At 52.1% G+C, this 20,391-nt stretch overlaps 1 protein-coding gene across 6 annotated transcripts in view; it reads left to right on the plus strand.

The window, feature by feature from the left end:
- Nucleotides 1-171: 171 nt before the first annotated feature.
- The window catches only part of Arap1 (ArfGAP with RhoGAP domain, ankyrin repeat and PH domain 1), a 59,773-nt gene continuing 39,553 nt past the window's right edge, over nt 172-20,391 (plus strand). For 2 of the 6 annotated variants that reach the window (XM_020163899.2, XM_020163910.2), the window contains exons 1-2: nt 12,299-12,387; nt 16,989-17,152. The gene's annotated coding sequence lies outside the window, so the exon portion shown is untranslated. Of the gene's footprint in view, nt 288-12,293; nt 12,388-16,988; nt 17,153-20,391 lie in introns of those variants that run through there. The other 4 variants (XM_020163901.2, XR_012450878.1, XM_020163906.2 and 1 more) reach the window with 4 other exon arrangements.

Below are 20,391 nucleotides of genomic sequence, written 5' to 3' on the forward strand. Positions count from 1 at the left end.
AGACAGAAGAGGACGTTCAAAGCAGCGAGAGGGGCAGGGCAGAGCCTCTGACCGACCGGACCGGCTGGCGGGCCAGGGGGAGGGCTCCAGGACCGTGACCAGGCGGGGGGGCGGGGCCGGGCCGGGCTCCCTGCCCCTTCCCGGCGCTCCCCTCCCTGGGGCGTCACGTGGGGCGGGCGGAAGCGCCCCGCGGGGTGGGCGCGCCGGGCCCGTTGCCGCGAGTTGGCGGCGGCGGCGTGAGTCAGTGGCGGCCCCGGGTCCCCGCGTGGAGTCTTCGCTCAAAACAGGTCAGTGCGGCTGCCCGGTGCTCCCGGTCCTCAGCCCCCTCGCCAGGTGTGGCCTGCAGTGTCCCCATTCCGCAGAAGGGAACGCCGAGGCGGCGCTGGACTCCGTGACCGGGGTCCATTTCCCGGGGTCATCTTGTCTGTTTTCCTGCCTAGTGGTTGGGGTGAGGGTCACCTCCTGAGGATGGGCTGCCGGGTCAGAACCGTAGGGAGGACGGCGAGCTGGCAGACTCCAGCTTCCAGCCCTCAGCCCTTGGGCATGATGGCCCCCAGTTTTCTGGAGCCAGCTTGGCCTGCGGGCGCCTTGTTTTTTGTCACCTGTAAGGTGAAAAATCCCATCCCATTGACCGCGGAGACCTTTCATATCCTACAGCTCCGCATGACCCTGTGCCCAGGACCTGGGGCTCCAGTGACCTTGGGCAGGCTACTTCCGGTCTCTGAACCTCAATTCCCCACCACCAAATGGGGGCATGGCCTCCCCAGAGCCTACCTGGCCCAATTGCTGGCGAAAGGAGTGTGTTCTGTGAATGGGGTCAAGCTGGGAGTGGGTGGTTGGGCCTGGAGAGAGCGGCCTTGAAGTACAGCCAGGGGCAGTGGAGTGGGTTTTGGTACTGTGGAACCCTGATCAGGAGCTTTCTCAGATAGGCTTCTGACATATGCACTCCCCCCAAATCTGGTGTTGGTGGAGAGCTTCCCTGATCCACAGCGGAGAGGAGTCAGGGAGGAATACAGGGTCCGATCTGCCTGTTCTCAGGGAAGAATTTGGGTGCTGGTTTCAGGGTCCCAAACTGAGACATTCATTTCATGATGCCTGTCCTTGAAGAGCCCAGAGCACCCAACTCCAGGAGACCTTCTATCAGGATCATTACAGGGTAGAAGGAGCCCAGCAGCAGAGACAGGTGTGGTCCTGGGGAGGCCCAGGGAAAAGAGGATCAAGGTTCAAAGCTAGCCTGGGCAAAATAGTTCATGAGACCCTATCTTGAAAAACACTTGTCACACACTCACACAAAAAGGCTGGTGGAGTGGCTCAAGGTGTAGGCCCTGAGTTCAAATCCCAGTATTGCCAAAACAAGGGGAGTGTCCCTATAGCTCCTGCAGAGGCAGGTTCTAGGATGGTGTGTTTGAGGAATGGCAAGGAGATAGGTGTGGCTGCTGGGGGTCGCAGGGGAGGAGTGTTCAGAGGACTCATCCTTGTGTCCCATGGCTGGTTGGGGATTGGGTAGACCTTGTTCTGGGGACCCTGCCTTTCCACTGGCTACTTGCTTACTGGAATAGGGTGTAAGAAGGTGTTCCAGGCAGACTACTGATGACTGGTGAGGCAAAGGTGGCCCGATTGCTCCTGGGCATCATTTGGGCATTCAGTCCTCCTCACTAGGGCCCAGCCACCCCACCACCTGGGCTTGGGTGAAGCAAGAATCAGCCTTTTGTGTGTGTCGTGTGCACCCCTTCCCCAAGTTTTCTCCCTGTCCAAATTCCCAGGTCCTTTGGAACTTCAGGGTTCAGAGATAGGCTCCTTCTTGCCACTGCTTCTGTGCTTTTGTCCTGTGTAATGGCACAGCTTAGGAAGGGTTTTCTTGGAGCTCTGTGGGGAGGGGTCTTTCAGAGCCACAGGACTGTCTGGGATCTGAGTCCTGGAATTCCATGGCAGCCACCAAGTACTGTGTGACTCTGCAAGTCCTCATACTTTTCAGAGCCTCCATTTCCCCATCTGCAGGTTGGGGTGATAAACCCTGGCTTCAAGTCCCAAAGAGAGTCTGGGCTGGGGCAAGAATCAAACCTGAGTCTAGATCCTGCTCCCAGCATTGAGCACTGGAGGGAAGGGCAGGCAGAACCAGGGGAAGGGGCAGTTCAGAGGAGTGGGGGTCCTCGGTACTGAACTTAGTGGTGGATGAGGCCCAGGGCATGGGCTGGAGGGAGGGGAGTCCCCACCGCTCTCCAGCTGTCCGGGGCCTCTTCTCTTCCCACCCCACTCTCCCTTGGCTGAGCTCAAAGCCAGCCGCCAATGCCCAAACAAGTGGCCTCTGTTCCCAGGGGAGGGGGAGGGGAGAAGTCCCTGGGCTCCAGGCCCGTCTGTCCAGCACTGACCCTGGCCCCCCGCTCCACACTCTAGGTCTTAACTCTTGGGGGCCTGGACTGGGCCCTGGGCTGCCTTAGGGCTGGTGCCCCGAGCCCACCACCTGTCCCTTCCCCCTGCTTCAGGCTCCAAGGGTTCTGAAGGCAATGCAGTAGGATACCTTCCCTCAGGAGCAGCATCCATTCTCAGGCTAGACTCAGCTCCCACCACAGCCCTGTGCAGAAAGGGGTGTTTCCTGTTTTAAGGTTCTGAGCATAAGGGTATGGGGGGACCCCAGATATCCCCCTCCATTGAGCATTCCCCACAGAACTGAGGGCCTGAAGCCAACTCAACACCAGACCTGCAGGTCTGATCAGAGAGGACATGACATCTTGTCCACCTACCCGCCCCCCCCCCCCACCGCTAGCCAGGCCCCCAAATCTGTACAATTTAACTTGGGCTCTGGGGAGGACAGTCCCTGCTCAAAAAGGCAGGGATGATGTGAGGGCACAGTGTGTGACCCACATGTCTTCCACTTGACCTTCCTGTCAAATGTCTGTCTCTTACCCTATGGGTCATAGTTCAAAAAGCCAGCCTGTTTCATAATTAAGACATCTGTTCTAGATCACTGGGACAAAGTGGCTGGGAGGGGATATAGAGTTAAGTGACCAGTTAAACGACATTATTATTTAGTCCAGTGAAATAAATTATTTAATTATAGTAGTAATAGTAGCTATTGTTTCTTGGAAGCTATTTGCGCGAGGCAGTGTGCTAAGAATGTTATGTACTGATGACATTCAATCTTCAACAATAGTCAGAAAATCTGAAAAATGAGAATGGTAAGCACCATTCCCATTTTACAGATGAGGGAAACTGAGGTCAAGAGGTTAAGTGATTTGCCAGGGATCATCCATTTCTTAGTCTAACTGGGAGTTTGAATTTCTTTTGCTTCACACTGAGCACTCTGAGCGCTGAGATACATTGTAGACAGAGAAGGTCCAAACCCAGTCCCAACCCGGGAACTCCTGGTCCGGGTGATCAGAGATTGGAGGGCCACCTGGTCAGTGACATGGCTGGTGACCAGCTGTGGATCCGGGATGCTTGCATGGGATCCTGCTTACAGACTGGACTAATTGCCCCCAGGGATACAGCCCTAGAGTGTGTCTCCCAGAGGCCCAATTTCTTGTCCTGTTCCCCCTGGCTTTTGGTAATACTATGCTTCTCCTAGACCCCATTTTGCTGATGAGGAAACTGAGGTCCATAGAAGGTAAGGGACTTGTAGCGGTCTTTCAGTGAGAGCTGGTACAGGAACACAGGCTGTGGGCTTCTGAGTGTTCTCCCCTCTCTGCTCGGGACCTAGCCAGGGCCCTCTGAAGTTCTGAGGTTCCTTCAGACACTATCTACACTGCCATGTCACAAGACCCAAGTCTGTCTCCAAACAAACCAGGAACCGACTTTCTTAGAGTGCCTGGGGTCTGCCATAGCTGGGTATTGGGTGGATTGGGGTGGGAGGTGACTGAACAAAGCAGGAAGGGATTCCCAGCGCCAATAGGCCAAGGCACAGAGACCACCTATAGTCAAGTTGTGCTGCTTGGGGCCATAAGGACCCAAGGAGGGTTCAGTGATCAGAGTCACCCATGGGAGATGTGCCAAAATCTTCCTTGTCATCATCTTTATTTTGAGAGAGCAAAGGTGAAGGTGGATAGGCCAGACCTCTCCTGGTCATTCCTCTGTCATTATCCCACGGTGGGGATTAAAGATCATTTGTGGAATCTTGGCTGCCTGGGGGCCCTGGGGAACCTGGACTTTGACCTGGCTAGGATGAGGAGCAGTGTGGGGCTGAGCTGCATGTCAGCCTCCAGATCCCTGGGTTCCCCTGCCAACAGTGTCCCTACTTCCCCAGAAGGCACTCCCCTGCCCACCCCTGGAGACCCCTTTTCTTTCCTCTTATCCCCTGTTCCACCAGTCCCAGGTGTGGACGGAACAGGACAGGAACCAAACAAACTGGACAGGTGAGAGGTGGAGACAGCCAGGGAGGGAGGGCCTTTCCCACCTGCCTATCCCCATCTTCACATTACATACTCTTGGGCTGTCAGGTCATTAGATTCTAAGTCTGAGATTCCAGGCGTCAGAGAATGGAGTATTCTAGGGTTTGTTATGACTACAAATCCCAGCTTCTGAATTTCTGAAAATCTAGGTTCCAAAACCCTGCAGAGCCTGGAGTTGGGGTGGGTCACCTCTGAGTTGAGACTGAGCTATGTGGAGCCCTGTGCCACACTGCAGCCAAGCTGGTGCTGAACCAAGGCCTAGAGTTTGGTGGGCTGCTGGATGGTTCAGAGGCCTGGCTGGAGCTCTGCTTTCTATACCACCATGCTGGCAGAGTCTGTAGAGCAGGCTTTGGGCCCTTGTGGTAGCAGAGGGGCAGTTGTCTTGTGGTGGGAAGAGATGGGGCCAACCCTGTGGACACCACGGTGCAGTTAAGGGGAAGCCCAGGTAGGCTGTTGACTGGCTGGGTCACTGAGCAAGGTCAGGGTCATACTGTGACCATCAGAGCCAGCATGAACTCATCAAACCCAGGTCAAGCTTTGAAGGATAAGGGGCAGACTAGGGGACCTGATGTAGCAGGGTGGCAGGTAGAGACTTGTGTCAGGAAGTCTGAGGGAGGCACTGCCTTGCAGGAACCTGGGCCTTGGCTGAGGGCCTCTCTCCCAGCTCCTTCATTGTGGACCTCGCTTGTGTTCAAAGGGCCCCAAAAGACCCTAGACACAGAGTGGGGCTGCCCCTGGGGACTGTTCTTGGCAGGACAGAGCCCTCTTCCTGGGAAGATACCCTGTTTCTGGGACATGCTTCTCAGTCACCTCCCTCCATGGGGACTCTGTGTGGGTGTTCTGAGCATTGGACATCCCAGTGGTTGGGGTTGGTGGGGCCTGGCTTTGTGTGTTTGATGTGTGAGCTGGGTAAGGCTTTCATCCACTTGAGTCCCAGTTCCTTCATCTCTCTGACTTTGTTTTTTTTTTTTGTGTGTGTGTGTTTGTGTGTGTGTGTGTGTGTGTGTGTGTGTGTGTGTGTGTGTGTGTGTGTGTGACACTGGGGTTTAATTTCAGGGCCTCGTGCTTGCTAGACAGCTGCTCTTACCACTTGAGCCACTCCACTAGCCCTTTTTTGTGTTGGATATTTTCGAGTTAGGGTGTTAGGAACTATTTGCCTGGGCTGGCTTTGAACAGAGATTCTCCTATTTGCCTCAGAGCTGGCTTTGAACCTCCATCCTCCTGATCTCTGCCTCCTGAGTATCTAGGATTACAGGCATGAGACACTGGCACCCGGCCCTCTATCTCTTTAGTGAGGACCTTCAGCAAGCTGCTGTATTGGTTTGCACCTAAGATGCAATGTTTGTTCCAAAAGGCCTGGAAGGGAGAACAGGACCTCCCTACCCCAGGGACAGGGCTCCAGATGACAATAGGATAGCTTGGGGTGCAAGGGCACCAGAGCATCGGCTAAAGGTCTACCTCCTCCCTCAGACCAGGACTGGTCCTCCTCCTTCTGCCTCTTTCTCAGCTAAGCCTGGGAAGGCTGAAGATGGAGGGATATGAACCAGGACACTTACTGCTTCTACTTCCTGTGGCCTCAAAACCCACATTTCTCAGTGCAGAATTGGCCCAGTCCACTTGGAGGGGGGTTGCTCCAGTGTCTTTGAAGTCATCTGAGGGGCCACCCCCCACCCCAGGTCTTCCAAGAACAGGTTATGGGGAAGAGACTGAGCTTGTGCTGTGGGCCAAGGCCTGGGTCTTGCTTCTGACTTGCTGTGTGGCCCTGGTTAGGTTCTTGGCCTCCCTGGAACTCACCTCTCTCTGTAAATGGGGAGGGTTAGATGATATGGTTCCCAATGCCTAAGGAGCAGGTGGTTGGGGTGGTGGGGTGCTGGAGAAGGTAGGCCAGGGTCAGGCAGCAGGAGGCTGGGTCCTGGCCACACTTGGGCTGCTGACTTGCAGTGTGGCCTGGGCTACTTGCTGTCTGTGTGTAAAATTGGGAAAGGTTTACTCAGTCAGTATCTGTTCACTGAGTGTCACTTTTGGGACACAGGGGAATTAGTGCCTGTGTACGTGACAGACACAGGCACAGTGACACTGGTATGATCAGTGCTGTGACTGGGGGCATCAGAACCTGCCTCTTGCAATAAGTAGCCCTTGAGCTGGGAGGATGGGGGAGAGGAGGATATTCTAGGCAGACAGATACTTGTAAGCAGAGCCCTGGTGGGGCAGTGCAGGTGTCAGGGAATGGTGGTGGAAGAAATGAGATCCCAGAAGAGGGGCAAGAGGCAGGAGGCAGTGGGTGAGACCCTCTGAGCCCCATAGGAGCAATAGGGAGTCACGGAAGGTAGGCAGGCGGTAAAGAACAGCACCTGCCTGAGAGTGGTGGTTGATCTCAGAGACTCCTGGGAGCCTGGCATGGTTCTTAGCTACTCAGGGGATAGGTGGCTTGGTGGACATCATGAGGGGGTCTGAGAGTCAGCACTTCCCCTGTGGGGGGGATTTCCCTACGGTGTTTTATCAAGACAGCCAGGAGGAAGTGGCTAGGGCAGCCTCAGAGGTGGAAGGAAGGGGCAGGCCCAGCCGCAGAGGGTTCCCAGGAGCCTCAGTCAAAAGTTCTGCTTCTAGACCTCTGTTCTGAACCTTGACACTTGCCTTTCCCATTCTGCCAGGTGTTCTCTGTCACCACCTTCCTAAGCAGATTGAGCTGGGTTCAGACCCAGACTGAAAGCCTTGTAGTTCAGCCTTCTGTAGACCCTGCCCTTCTCACCCCTGCTCGTGTGTGTGTGTGTGTCTCTGTCTGTCTGTCTGTCTGTGCACATGCAATGCATGCCCAGCCTCTACCACTGCCCACACTGACCTGGGAGACTTCTTGGGGAAGGATTTGAGGCAGAGGAGGAGGGGGACTTCAGGAAGATGAACAGCAAAGGCTGAAAACTGACAGATGTCACACCACATGAGGAGTATCCACTGTGAGCCTGGTCTCAGTTTCCATTTGTACATTTCACATATATTTATTGAGTATTTTTCTGACTGCTGTTCTATCCACTGGAGATACAGCTGTAAATATAAAGGCCTGTGACTCCCAGCCAAGGCAATGGACATTAAGAAATAAATACATAAAATAGTGAAAGGCGGGAGCTGAAGAATGAAACATGGTAAGGAGAGAGAGATGAAGGGAGCTCAGGTAGTCAGGGAAGGAAAGCCTTGGATATGAGATAAATGTAGGAAGAAACCATGTACTTGTCCGTCCAAGACATTCTGGTCAGAGGTGCTAAGCGTCTGGCTCTGAGGCAGCAGTCCATGCATCCTGTGTCATTGGTGTAAAATCAGCAGGGAGACAGGATACACAGGGAGAGATCACACAGGCTGGCCAGGCCATGTGTTGGCTTTGCCTTTGATTTTGAGAGAGTGGGAATCATCGGAGGGTTAGAACTGGTCAGATTTGGGATCTGTTTTGAAGACATGTTTATGCCCACAAGCCTGCAAGATGAAGCTATCAGAATTCTATTATACAGATAAGGAAACTGAGGCTCAAGTATTTACATGAGTTCCCAAGTCTCACAGCAGTACTACCCTATGTACTACCTGTTTGTTGCTGTGTGCTTGGTCCCCTGCTGCCTTCCATGGCTTCCTGTTTGAGCAGCTAGGACGAGTGTCTTAGTACGGCCTTCAAGACCCTTTTCAGATTGCACTCATTCTTCCTCTCCCACTCCTGCCTGCCCTCCCTGTGTCCTTTCGGGGTCTTGCTTGTCTCCATGGTGTGCCTTCTGAGAAGAGGGAGCAGAGAGAGGAACCTGCGCAGACTTTGACTCAGACTCTGGCTCCTGTGTGACTTGGAGTAAGTTACTTCACTTCTCTGAGTCAACTTGTCTATAAAGTGGGCTAAAACCACCTGCTTTCTAGACTTATGAGGATTATGAGGCATTTCATGGGGTACATTAATGGGGTGCCTGGTGGATGGTGAGGGTTCCATAGGTACAGCCTTTGGGTGCTCACAGACAGGAGTGGTGACAAGGGTGGTGGGTGGTTAGGATGCTCCCTTTGGCCCTGTTGAACAAGGACTAGAGAGGGGAGGCCCATCAGGGAGTCTCCCTGCTGCTGGCTGGTTTCTACAGTGGTGGAAGCTGAGGTCACACATCCATTTGGAGGCCAAAGTCAACTGGTCCCTATCCCCCCATCCCCAGCACCACCCTTGCCCCAGGCATCTGTCACCTCCACCCCACCAACATAGTAGCTTCCCCTTTCAGGTCCAGCAGCACAGAGCTGCTTACCTTCTGGACTCTCTGTTCCAGAGAATGGAGGGCCACCTAGGGAGAAGGCAGGTGTGGGCTCCTATGCTCCTAGACCACTGGTTCTGGGGTGCAGAGAAGCCCACCAAGAGCCCTCCTCTGCAGCTTTAGGATCAACAGCAGCTCTCCCCTCCCCCACCAGCCCAGTGCTGGCCCTTGGCTGCTCAGGTGCTTGACAAAGGTCTGGCAATGAGAGCATTAGTGACCCTGGTCTGTTCCCTCCTGCTGCCAGTGATCCTGTCCTTAGCCCTGTGCACTCCTGCCCTCTTGTGGTCAGCCAGCTTCCTGTTTCTCATTTAGGTGCTCTCAGTTCCCTGTCCCGAGGGGGCAGTGGTCACACTGGAGGATCTTCCTGGAGTCATCTGCCATACCGCAGGTCTCCCCCTTGCCCAGAACATGCCTCTTCTGTTCGCAGGAGGTATCCTGGGAGGACCCCAGACCCAGAAGGGCCCGTCTGTGACTGAGAGCAGGAGGCCAGGCCAGGCCAGCACCAAGCTGTGCTCATGGTGGAGTACCTGGGAAGCACAGGTGTGGGCTGCTTGGGTTGCCTCAGGGTGGTAAGGGAGCAGGGAAGGTGGCTATGAGCTAGGGCTGTGGAGGGCTTGGATTAGTGTAGGTGCTCTGCCTAATGTTATATTTGCCCAGTGGGTTCAGGGGTGCATTGGCTTCAGGTGGGGGAGAGGCAGGAGGCAGTCACAGGGCTAGGGGTCCAGGCCCCATGAGAAGCCAAGGGCTGTGGTGGCTCAGTGGTAGGAGCACTTGCCTAGCATGTACAAGGCACTGGGTTCCATCCCGCAGCACCACAAAACAGAGAGGCCTAGGGTAAAGGATGGAGGCCAGGGTGTGTCAGAATCCTGCCAATGAGGAATGAGGTTCCTGGAGAGGAGGCTTTGGGACCAAGCCACCCATTTGGGGGTACATGGGGTCAGAGAGGAATAGTATGTGATAGATTTTTTTCATAGGGCCTAAAACCAAAACCTTTTGCTGTGCATGGTGGTACAGGCCTGTAATCCCAGAACGTGGGAAGAGGATCAAGAATTCCAGGCCAGCCTGGGCTATCTAGTGAGACTCTGCTCTGTCTCAATAAAATGAAAACCAAATCAAAATGCAACTAAACCCTTTTACTTTCAGCTTCTTTTATTTGCAAGTGAGGACTTCAGAGATTCATACCTCCTCCTTGCCTAACCCTCCTCTGTGGCGGGGGTTGGGCATGAGGAGTCCCTGGAGAGGATGGGGCTGAGTGGGGTCATGGTGTGTGTGTGTGTGTGTGTGTGTGTGCACAGATCACAGGCCCTGCAATCTCCTGTTTACTAGTGTGTGTGTGTGTGTGTGTGTGTGTGTGTGTGTGTGCGCACAGATCACAGGCCCTGCAATCTCCTGTTTACTAGTGGGCCTCTGGGTTTCCCGGTTGGAGGGTTTGGAAGTCCCAGGCTACACCCTGTGCTCTGGCCTCCTGGCGCCTGGAAGGGAGACCTTATTTGATTAGCTGTGTCTGAGAACCTCGGAGGGGCAGGAGAGCGAGAGGCAGCTGCAGGTCTGGTCTGCAATCCAGATGGCCGAGGACAGCAGCAGTTTCATTTGTAATAGTTTCCTTAGTAATCTGTGCACGTTATACTTCAAACCATGAAGCTGCTTTATATGGATGGTATTGGAGAACACACTGACATAAACCCAATTCTAATGACTTAAAATACATTTATCATTACCCTCTAAGCTGTTAGTTTTACTACTACTACTACTTCTTCTTCTTCTTCTTCTTTTTGTAGTGCTGAGAATCAAACCCAGGGCTGTCCTCCAGCTTTTTCCTTTCTAATTGTAAACTACAATTCCCAGCTTTTTCCTTTCTAATTGTAAAACTGATATGCAATTGTAAAAACTTCAAACAGTACAGACATGAAGTTTATAGAAAGTGAAAGTCTCTCTAGATGCAGGTGGGGGGGGGCGGGGGCTGCTAGAAGCACAGCTCAGTGGTAGAGCACTTGCCTAGCATGTGCAGGTCCCTGGGTTTAGTCACCACACACGCACACACGCGCACACACACACACATACACACACACACACACACAGACACACGAGATGGGTGTCAGCATGGGAGTTAGGGTTAGGCCTGAAAGAAAAGTCTACGAATGTACACTGTCTTTTAGTCTTTTTTTGGTGGTATTAGGGTTTGAACATAGAACTTCATGCTCGCTAAGCTGGTACTCTACCACTTAACTCATGATCCACCATTTTTTACTTCTTTAGTGTTTTTTCTTTTTTAGGTGGGTTCTTGTGTTTTTGCATGGGCCATGAAACTGCTACCTCTGCCTCCTAAGTGGCTGGGATTACAGCTTCTCATCACCACACCCAGCTTGTTTTTGAGACAGGGTCTTCCTGATTGGCCTCTAACCATGACTTTCCTATCTCTATTTCCTGAGTAACTGGGGTTATAGGCATGAGTTACTGTGTCTGGCCCCATTCACCTTTAATGCCCCATGGTCATTAATGAAACTGTGGTTTAGCATTTAATTATAGTGGTGGTGTAGGCTGGGTAAGAGGGTGTTACAATGTCATGCCTCTCACCAGGTGGGGATGTCCATGTTGTTGGGTAGGGTGGGGTGGGAGCCCGAAGAGGAGTACCGAAGCCCAGCCCATTCTCTGCTTCCCCTGTCACGGGGTTCCTGGAGGGAGAGGCATCTTTTTCTATTCTAAGGGCTCCACCTGGGCTCTCCTTTCAGAGAAGGGAAGCTGGGGAGGAACTGGTGAGTGCAGGGTGGCATGGGGACTGTATGGTGTCTTGGCTGTAGGAGGAGGGCCATCATGTGGAGGTATTGGGCTGTAGCTCTGCAGAGGGCATGGCTGGAACTGCGGTGAGGTTCTCATTGGTGGTCAGGGGATCTGAGAACCTTGGGGTGCTGGGGTTCTGATTGGAGCCTGGCTGCAAGCCCCAGCATCTTGGCTGCTGCAGTTAGGACCAGCTGTGGCCTTAGGATTAGGGACAGGAAGTGACTGCCTTAGGCTCCGCAGAGTGAACAGAAAGCGCAAGTCTGGCTTTTCATATACATGTGGTGATGTGTCCTGGTCATCTGGGTGCTGGGCCCTGTGAGGCAGGGAGAGAAAATGGAGGTCTAAGATGTGACATGATAGATATACCATGCTTAGGGCTTCAGGCAAGCTGGGACTGGAGCCTAGGCTCGCCTCGCACCCTGGGTTCAGGCCTGGAGCTTGGGGGGACTGGTTCAGGCCCACTTGGTTGCTGAGTCTGTTCTTCATTCACCTAGGCCTGGGGGCATTCCCTGCTCTCCCGGGCTCCCAGAAGACAGACCCTACCACATGGGACAGGGCAGGGCACACCTGGAGCCAGGGAGAATAACAGGACAGAGACCCAGGTGGGACTAGGGCAGGAGAGCCTAGTAGGCCCTCTCGGGACTTGTATGCAGCAGCCACGAGTCCCTGAGAGGCAAAAAATAGCTTATTGGTCCTGGGGTCCATCAGCTACCCTGCACTCCATGTCCTGGCGCTGCACTTGCTGCCTTGGAACTGAGGGAGCTGGCTTTTGCTGGGGAGTGTCACTTCTGTGCTCTCTGGGCTGGGAACCCCACCCCCATCTAGTTCCTCATATCTGCAGGAAGTATCCCCAAGGCTTCTTGCACTGTTAGCCTGAGCTAGTGGAGTCCTGCGAACGCCCAGGAGGGCGACAGATGCCTGGGACGGTGGCCCTGCCCGTAGGTACTGGTAGGGCAGGGGTGAAGGTGGGTGTTGAGGACGACATTGTTGGGTTGAAGGCTGGGTGGCAAGGAGGGGTGTGCAGCCCTGGGCGACTGCTGGGTGACTGCTGGGTGGCAGGGAGGGTGTGTGGCCCTGGGTGACTGCTGGGCGACTGCTGGGTGACTGCTGGGTGGCAGGGAGGGTGTGCGGCCCTGGGTGACTGCTGAGTGACTGCTGGGTGACTGCTGGGTGTCAGGAAGTGGTGTGTGGCCCTGGGTGACTGCTGAGTGACTGCTGGGTGACTGCTGGGTGGCAGGGAGTGGTGTGTGGCCCTGGGCGACTGCTGGGTGGCAGGGAGGGGTGTGAGGCCCTGGGTGACTGCTGGGTGGCAGGGAGGGGTGTGTGGCCCTGGGAGGTATGTGGCCTGAGGGGGTAGGTTGAGGTGTGTGTTTGTCGTGCAGGTGGGGTGTGGTTTGTAGAACCAATTGACTGCTTGTTCTTGGTTCCTGTGTGGAGAGGTCGGAGGGCTTTCCTGAAGTCAAGACGCTGGGGTCCTTGGCCAGCTATCTGTGCTGGGAAGCTGGACTGGGGCAGGGTGGGGCAGTGAGAGGAGGTGGAGGGGACAAGCTGAGGCCTCAGGCTGACCCTGGGCTTACCTCACTCCCTTCCTCACTCAGGAACCCAGAGCTCTATGCAGAGGGTTCTGGTTGGTGTGACCTGGGGGGTGGACGTCCTGGTTCAGGAGACTCAGAGCTGAGGGTGAAGGAGCCGGACATTTAAGGCTGCTCGACCAGCGACTCACATATGCAAATCAGAATGCAAAGGAGGCTTGGGGACTGGAGGGACCCACTCAACCACCCACATGGTCAGTAGGCCTGCGGGTCACCTGCAGTGAGTCACCAAACTTCTTTGGGTGTCCTGTATTCCTGCCCCACTGGACTTCCATCTGCAGGTTAGCCAGGTCTTTTCCTGTCCCCTGGTCTTGCACATTCAGTTAGTCCCCTTTGCCCGAACTGGCATCCTTCCTTTCTCCGTCTGGTGACTTTTTACGCAGCCTTCATGGCCCAGCCAGGAGCCCTCTGGAGGTCTCTCTGATTCTCTAGCCCAGAGGCAGCCATGTCCTCTGAGGACCCCGCAGGCTTTGGCAAGTGACCTGAATAAGTCCCCATCTCACACACAGGACGTGGGGTAGAAGTCCCAGGGCTTGGGAAGGTATGAGGGCGAGTGAGACGGAGGTGGGAATGTGGCTGGGGCTGGGCACACAGTAGGCTTAGGGGATAGAGGAAGCTTGAGTGTGCCTAACATTGACTCAGCTCCAGGTCTTCTTGCTGGGTTTGTGAAGTTGGTGTCACCAATCAGTAGTGGGTAGGGATGCCAAGAGAGGGATGCTGGGCTGGCACCGAGATGGGGCAATAAAATTTAAGCTTTGGATCCAGAGAGAGGGACTCAAGCCAGACTTGAAGAAGGACTGACTGGCAAGGATTGGAGATGACCCATACTTACTTCTGGACTGGGACTGGGAGGACTCAGGACACCCCAGGCCACTTTTGGGGTTGGGTAGAGGGAAAAACCCCCTCCCTAAACAGCAGCCAGAGAGAGAGTAAAGCAATGCTGAACTGTGTGGCTCAGCCTTAGGCCCAAGAGGTTGAGCGAAATCATGGAGGACTTTCTGTAGGAGGTGGTCTGGAGGGAGAGGTTTGGGGGGGCTCTCCCTATGTCAGGCAGGGGCTGGTGTCGGAAGTGACGTGAGGGAGTTGTGGACAGGGCCAGCCTAGCCTAGGTATGTCATTGAGAATTTGGGCAAGTCATTTCCTCCCTGTGGGTATTTGTTTCCTCACCCATAAGGGGCGGGACTGGACCGGGTTGAATGAAGTGTGGGGAGCCGTCGGGGGCACAGGGAGCCTGGGCAGGACTTGGAGTAGGGTGGGACCCTGGCCTGCCCAGCTGAGAGATGCTGGAGGGAGATGAAATCAGAGGTAGGATGGTGGGGTGTGCCAGCCTGAATGGGCGTTAGGGTGGGGGAGGATGAGAGGGACCTGTAACTGGGATGGTGCTGTTGCAACAGGATGACTAGGGCTTCAGCCTCCAAACCCAGGTGATAGGAGAGCCAGGGAGGCACTGACCCTGGGTGTAAAATTTAAGGGGACACCAAAAAGCTTAGTCATCAAGGTACATAATATTTTAAGTCCATGATGAACAAAATCTGGTGGAGTGGCTCAAGTGGTAGAGTGCCTGTCTAGCAAGTGTGAGGCCCTGAGTTTTTGTTTTTAACAGAGAGGACAGTATTGGCAGTGTGTTCTTCTCTTTAGCGTGTACTGCACTGGCGCAGACTTCTTATGTCAGGAGCTGCTTCCTCCAGGAAGCCACCCTCTGTGCCCCACCCACAAGCCATTTTTGCTGGCTGGTGGCATTTGGTCCCCTCCAGCCTGAGGTTCCTGGAGGTATCTGGTTCATGCTTCCAGCTCCTTGAATGGGACTGTCCCAAAGGGACAGTGCTGAGTCTGTAGGTCTCTGACCTTGGGCAGTGTCCTTTAGTGCAGGAGTAGGAACTTGAGAGAGGCCCAGAGGGGCCAGGCTCTTCTTAGGGAAAGGAGTGGTTTCCTCTTTCTCAAAACCCTGGCGGTCCCAGTGGGGTGATTGGGACCATTGTCATCCCACTTGCGCTGTGCCCTGCAGCGCCTGGCCTTAGCAGGTGCCCTCTGTGCCTGCAGTGGCTTCTGAGAGTCAGCCAACAGAGTGGCTGAATCGAGAGCCACACCCCCAGTGGAAATCCAGTGCCGGCCACGTGCAGTGGAATTTGCTAGTCATCTCAATGAAAGAAGCAGGACAGAAGTGGGGGTGCAGCTCAGTGGTAGTGTTTGCCTAGCATCAGTAGAAACAATAATTTTAAATTAATTTTAATTGATATTTTAAATAGAAATAGCCACAATATTATCATTCATCATTAACCAAACAACTGAGATATTGTACAAACTTTTTTTGTAGCAAGTTTTCAAAATTCAGTGTACCTCATTTCAGGAGCCACATTTCTTTCATTTCTTTCTGTCTTTTTTTGGTGGGACTGGGACTTGAACTCAGGCCTTCATGCTTGCAAAGCAGGTGCAACCACACTTGAACCACACTTTGCTTTGGTTATTTTTGGAGATGGGGTCTCGTAAACTCTTTGCTTGAGCTGGCTTCAAATGGCAATGCTCCTGATCTCAGCCTCCAAAATAGCTAGGATTACCGGCGTGAGACACAAATGTTCAAAAGCTGTATGTGGCTACTGCTGACTACTGTGTTAGACCAGGCAGTTGTAGACTATACTCAAATACTGTTCCTTCCTGGTGGCCAAAGTCACACTTTGGGCAGGTTACTTAGCCAACTTCTGCCGAGTTTCTTCATCTTAAAATATGGGTGACACTTATATGTGCCTTAAAGGTTGCAGTGAGAATTAAATGGGTTAATGTAAAGTTCTTTGATACCTGTTACAATAAGCACTGTCTTCTTTTTTAAAATTATCATTTGAATAGCACTGCCATTTTTGCCAACATTTTAATCCAAAGTATCCATTAAAATTTGATTTCAAAGTACTCACTTTAAAAACATACCTATTTTTTGGGGTGTGGTGGTTCACACCTGCAATCCCGGCTACTCAGACAAGAGATCTCAAATCTAAGGCTAACCCTGGCAAAGGCAGTGAGGCCCTGTCTCAAAAACAAAATAAAAACAAAGAGGCTCGGGGCATGATTCAAGTGGTAGAGCACTTGCCCTGGGTTCAGTCCCCAGTACCACCAAAAACCAAAACCACACCCGTTTTACCCCATCCTAAGCAATGATAATTGTATAGTCTACTTATGATAAATACCTACTAGTCAACTGTGAAATGGTCACGAGTTCCTCCCCCCCCAAAGCCATTATGCAGAGCACAGCACGTTTTGGGTTAACCCAACCTGATGGCGGGAAACCTGCTCTGGGCCTGGGGGAAGGGGACCTGTCCATTCCACTGTCCCCCGCTGTCCCCAGCCCCATAGAGCTGGGCCATGTGGGCTGCAGGGACTGTGGCCTGCCTGCAGGCCTGTTGTCTCTCCTCCCCTGAAAACCGCCTCTCTGGCCCATTTTCCTCAACCTCCTCACAGGTTTAGGATTCAGCCCCTGGGGTCTCATGGTCCCACCTGTTGCCCCGCTTCTGCCCCATCCTGCTCTGTGGTCCTGAGGCACAGCGGAGAGGGTCCTGGTCCCCGGGGTCTCCTACCTCTCCTGCTAGGTTCCTGTCAGAAGCTTGCCTTAGTCAAGGGGCTGCATCTGTTCCCTCCTTGTCCAGTTTGCACAAGCCTGCCTTGTAGCCATCCCAGCCACTGGCCCTAGGGGAGGACTAGGAGCTAAGTCCCGAGTCTCTTTTGCACTGGTGTGGCCCCCACTTCTGGCAGGCCTGTGTGGCTGGCTCCCTCACCCTGCTAGAAGGCCTTCCTCTGGTCTGACTCCACTGCCTGGCCTTCAGGAGCCATGGACCGGTTTTCTTCCCTGTCTTCATCCTCCACTCTTCCCCATCCCTGCTCTCTTCTCCTTTCTTTGGTTTTCCCTATCCCCTTCCTCCTTCTCCTGGCATCCCAGCTGCTCAAAGTGACCTGCCTCATGGACTTTCTCCCCTTTTCTGTCTTTGCAGCTTCCACCTTAGGCTGCGATGTGGAGCCCTTTGGAGTAGCTGTGGCAGCCAGCTTGTGAGTGAGGAGCTGGAGGTGGGAAGCCACCTGGGTGCAGCAGCCTCAGCCCAGTGCTGAGGCTAGAGGTCCCATTGTCCATTTTGAGAGCCGAGGTGGCGGACAGAGGGTGAGGCCCACAGAGCTTGTGAAGGGCTCTTTGCCTGGCTCAGGCAGGGAGGGCAGGGTAGGGACCTCAGGCTGAATTGGGGGTGTCAGCTCACTTGATTCCCCCTCCTTACCTGGTGAGTTTTGGTCTCTTTCTCACTCCTAGGCTGTCACAGTGATCACATTCTGTTTTAAATTTTGTTAATTTTGGGGGTGGGGGAGGAAAATAGTACAAAATTAAAAAGAAGGAAATAGTGACGCCTGTCTTCCCAACTGCCAGCTCACCTCCAAAGCAGTTTCTTGTTTATCTGTCCCAAGTATGCTGTGTATGTATTTGTGTATGTGTGTATATGTATTTTTTTCTTTTTCTTTTACCCAGATGTTTATATCACAATGTTCTGCATCTTTTCCACTTAACAAGAAATCTTTGATATCAGTTTAGCCTGCCAGTCTAAACCAATTCCAGTTAGGAAACTATATTCAAATTCTAGTTCAGTCCTAGAGGACCTGACATCTTTGTAATGTTGAGAGCCATGGTACCCAAGAACTTTGAATGTATTTGTTTGTATGCCCCTTTGGCTCCTTCAAGTAGCCATTTTGTTGTTTTTATTTATTTTATTTTTATTAAGTGAAAAGCCTTCCTCCCTACCTGAGGTGGATTTCTAGGGAAGCCAGAATTTGTGATCAGCGTTCCTTTGTGGATCTAAAAAGGGGTGTGAGCAATGTGTGTATATGCACATGTGTTTTAGTGAATTTTTTTAAAAGTAAGGTATTCTTGTGTTCTTCCTCCCACTAAACCCCCCTGCAAAGGGCATCTGAATTGTGTTCACTGCAGGTCCATGAGCTCTGTGTCTGTCTCCGTTCCCTCCTGTGCCCTCACCCAGCTTTCCTCCCCTCAGGAGAGGTACCTGGTATGGCCTGGCCTGTGCTCTCTTCTGAGGTGCTTTATGCGCCTCCGAATGCTTACAGACCCACATTCTTCCCTGGTTTCTTTCACTCAAGAGGCAGAAGGTTACAATACTGCTCTGCACTTGCCCTCACTCACTTAAGTGAGCATACCATGACGGTGTGTAAAGAGCTTCCTCATTTTTATAGCACTTGGTGTTCTACTGTATGACCGCCCTGTAATTCAGTTAATTATCCTCCGATTGATGGACATTTTGGTTATTTCCAGTCTTTGGTTATTATTCACAGTACAGTAGCTAATAACCTTCTATATATGTCATATAAAACTGCAGGATAAACGCCTGCATTTTGACCCAGGGTGGCTGGGTCAAAGGGTGGCAGCTTGTGGGGCTTTCCTAGGTCCTGTGGTGTTGTCCTTCCTGGAGGAACACCTGCTGGCTGGGGAGGAAGGAAGGGGACCTTAAATGCTCAGACTTTTTGCTCGTTAGAAGTCTGATCAGTAGAGAGCAGTATTTTGCTGTATTTTACCTTTATAGTTTGTTAAGTTCCTTGTCTCATGTTTAAAGGCCATTGATATCTTCCTGATTGTGAATTTCTTTATTCATATTCTTGGCCCATTTTTCTGTTAGGTTATTATTTGTATCTTATTTCTAGGTGCTTTTCAGCTTTTAGGAAGCAAGTAGGATGTGAGATATCCCTAGCTGTTGCTTATCTCTCGCTTTGCCTATGGTGGTTTCTACCTCTCAGGATGCCTGATTTTTATGTACAGTCATGCATGCTTACTGACGGGGAAATGCATCATTTGGAGCTTTTGTCATGGTGTGAACATCACAGAAAGGATTTGCACAAACCTAGATGGTCTAGGTCAGTCACTTTTTGTGACTAGCTAAGCCTCCATGTGGTGCCTCCATGTGGTGCCTCCATTTGGATGAGAAATGCAGTAAACATGAGATGTATATGACTCCTGCTGGCATGACCCAGCTTGGTGCTTTCCAGTAAGTAGGAAGAACTACACTTTAAAATAAGGATGAACCAGGCCCTGGTGGTCCACACCTAAAATCCTAGCTAGTTGGGAGACTGAGATCAGGAGGATTGAGGTTTGAGGCCACCCCAGGCAAATAGTTTGCAAGACCCCACTACAAAAAAACCAAAACCAACCAAACAAAAAACCCCAAGCAAAACGGACTGAAGGTATGGCTCAAGCTGTAGAGTGCAAGTGCAAAGCCCTGAGTTCAAACCCCAGTCCCACAAAACATGAATGAAATAAAATAAGGATTAAAAAGTGCCATGTAGCAAATACACAAAGCAGTACCACTTATTATCAATATCAAGTGTCACATACCTAGCTAAGTGTATGTGCCATACATACTTCTATATGACTGGCAGTGCAGTTGGTCTGTTTACCCCACTGTCACCACAGGCCAACTGAGTGTATTGAGTGTGGAGGTTAGGATGGCTGTGAGGTCACTAGGTCATAGGAATTTTCCAGCTCCATTGTAATCTTCTGGAACTGTTGTCGTAGCAATGATGTGGACCATCATTGACTGAAGCATCGTTAATGTGGCACAAAGCAGTAGTTGTCTTTTTTGTATGCCTTCTGGTTTGTGTCATTTCCAAAAGGCTTTTGCCTCTTTGAGAGGATTCTTCAATCCTTTCATGATTTTTTAATTCTGAAATCTTTGATCTACTTAATTCATTTTGTGAGGTATGAGGTAGATGTCCACCTTAGTTTTTTCTAGATTGCTCTGCAGCCATTCCAACAATTTAGACATCCATCTTTCTCCCACTAATTTGAAATGCTCCTTTCATCACATACTAAACTCTTACTGTACTTGCGTATCCTTTTGAATTTCTATTCTGTTTGATTGATCTGTCTGTTCATATGCCAGTCCCATATACTGTTTACTCTGTGTGTGTGTGTGTGTGTGTGTTTTGGTGAGACTGGAGTTTGAACTCAGGGCTTCACACTCTCCAGGCAGGTACTCTACCACTTAAGCCACTCCACCAGTCCATTTTGCTCTGGATAATTTGGAGATGGGGATCTCTTGAGCTATTTGCCTCTGTTGACTTCGAACCAAAATTCTCCTGATCTCAGCCTCCCAAATAGCTAGGATGATAGATGTGAGCCACTGGCACCTGACTGGATATTTCTTATTTCTTATGACGCCTACTCTTGTGCTTTATGGTTTTTTTTTTTTTTTTTGGCAGTACTGGGGCTTGAACTCAGGGCTTTGAGCTTGCTGGGTAGGTTCTCTATCATTTGAGCCATGCTCCCAGCCCTTTTGGTGTTATTGTGAGATAGGGTCTCGATTTAGGCTCAGAGCTGGCCTAGGCCACAGTCCTTCTGTTTGTGCT

The sequence above is a fragment of the Castor canadensis genome, chromosome 1 (assembly GCF_047511655.1).
Source record: "Castor canadensis chromosome 1, mCasCan1.hap1v2, whole genome shotgun sequence".
Lineage (NCBI taxonomy): Eukaryota > Metazoa > Chordata > Mammalia > Rodentia > Castoridae > Castor > Castor canadensis.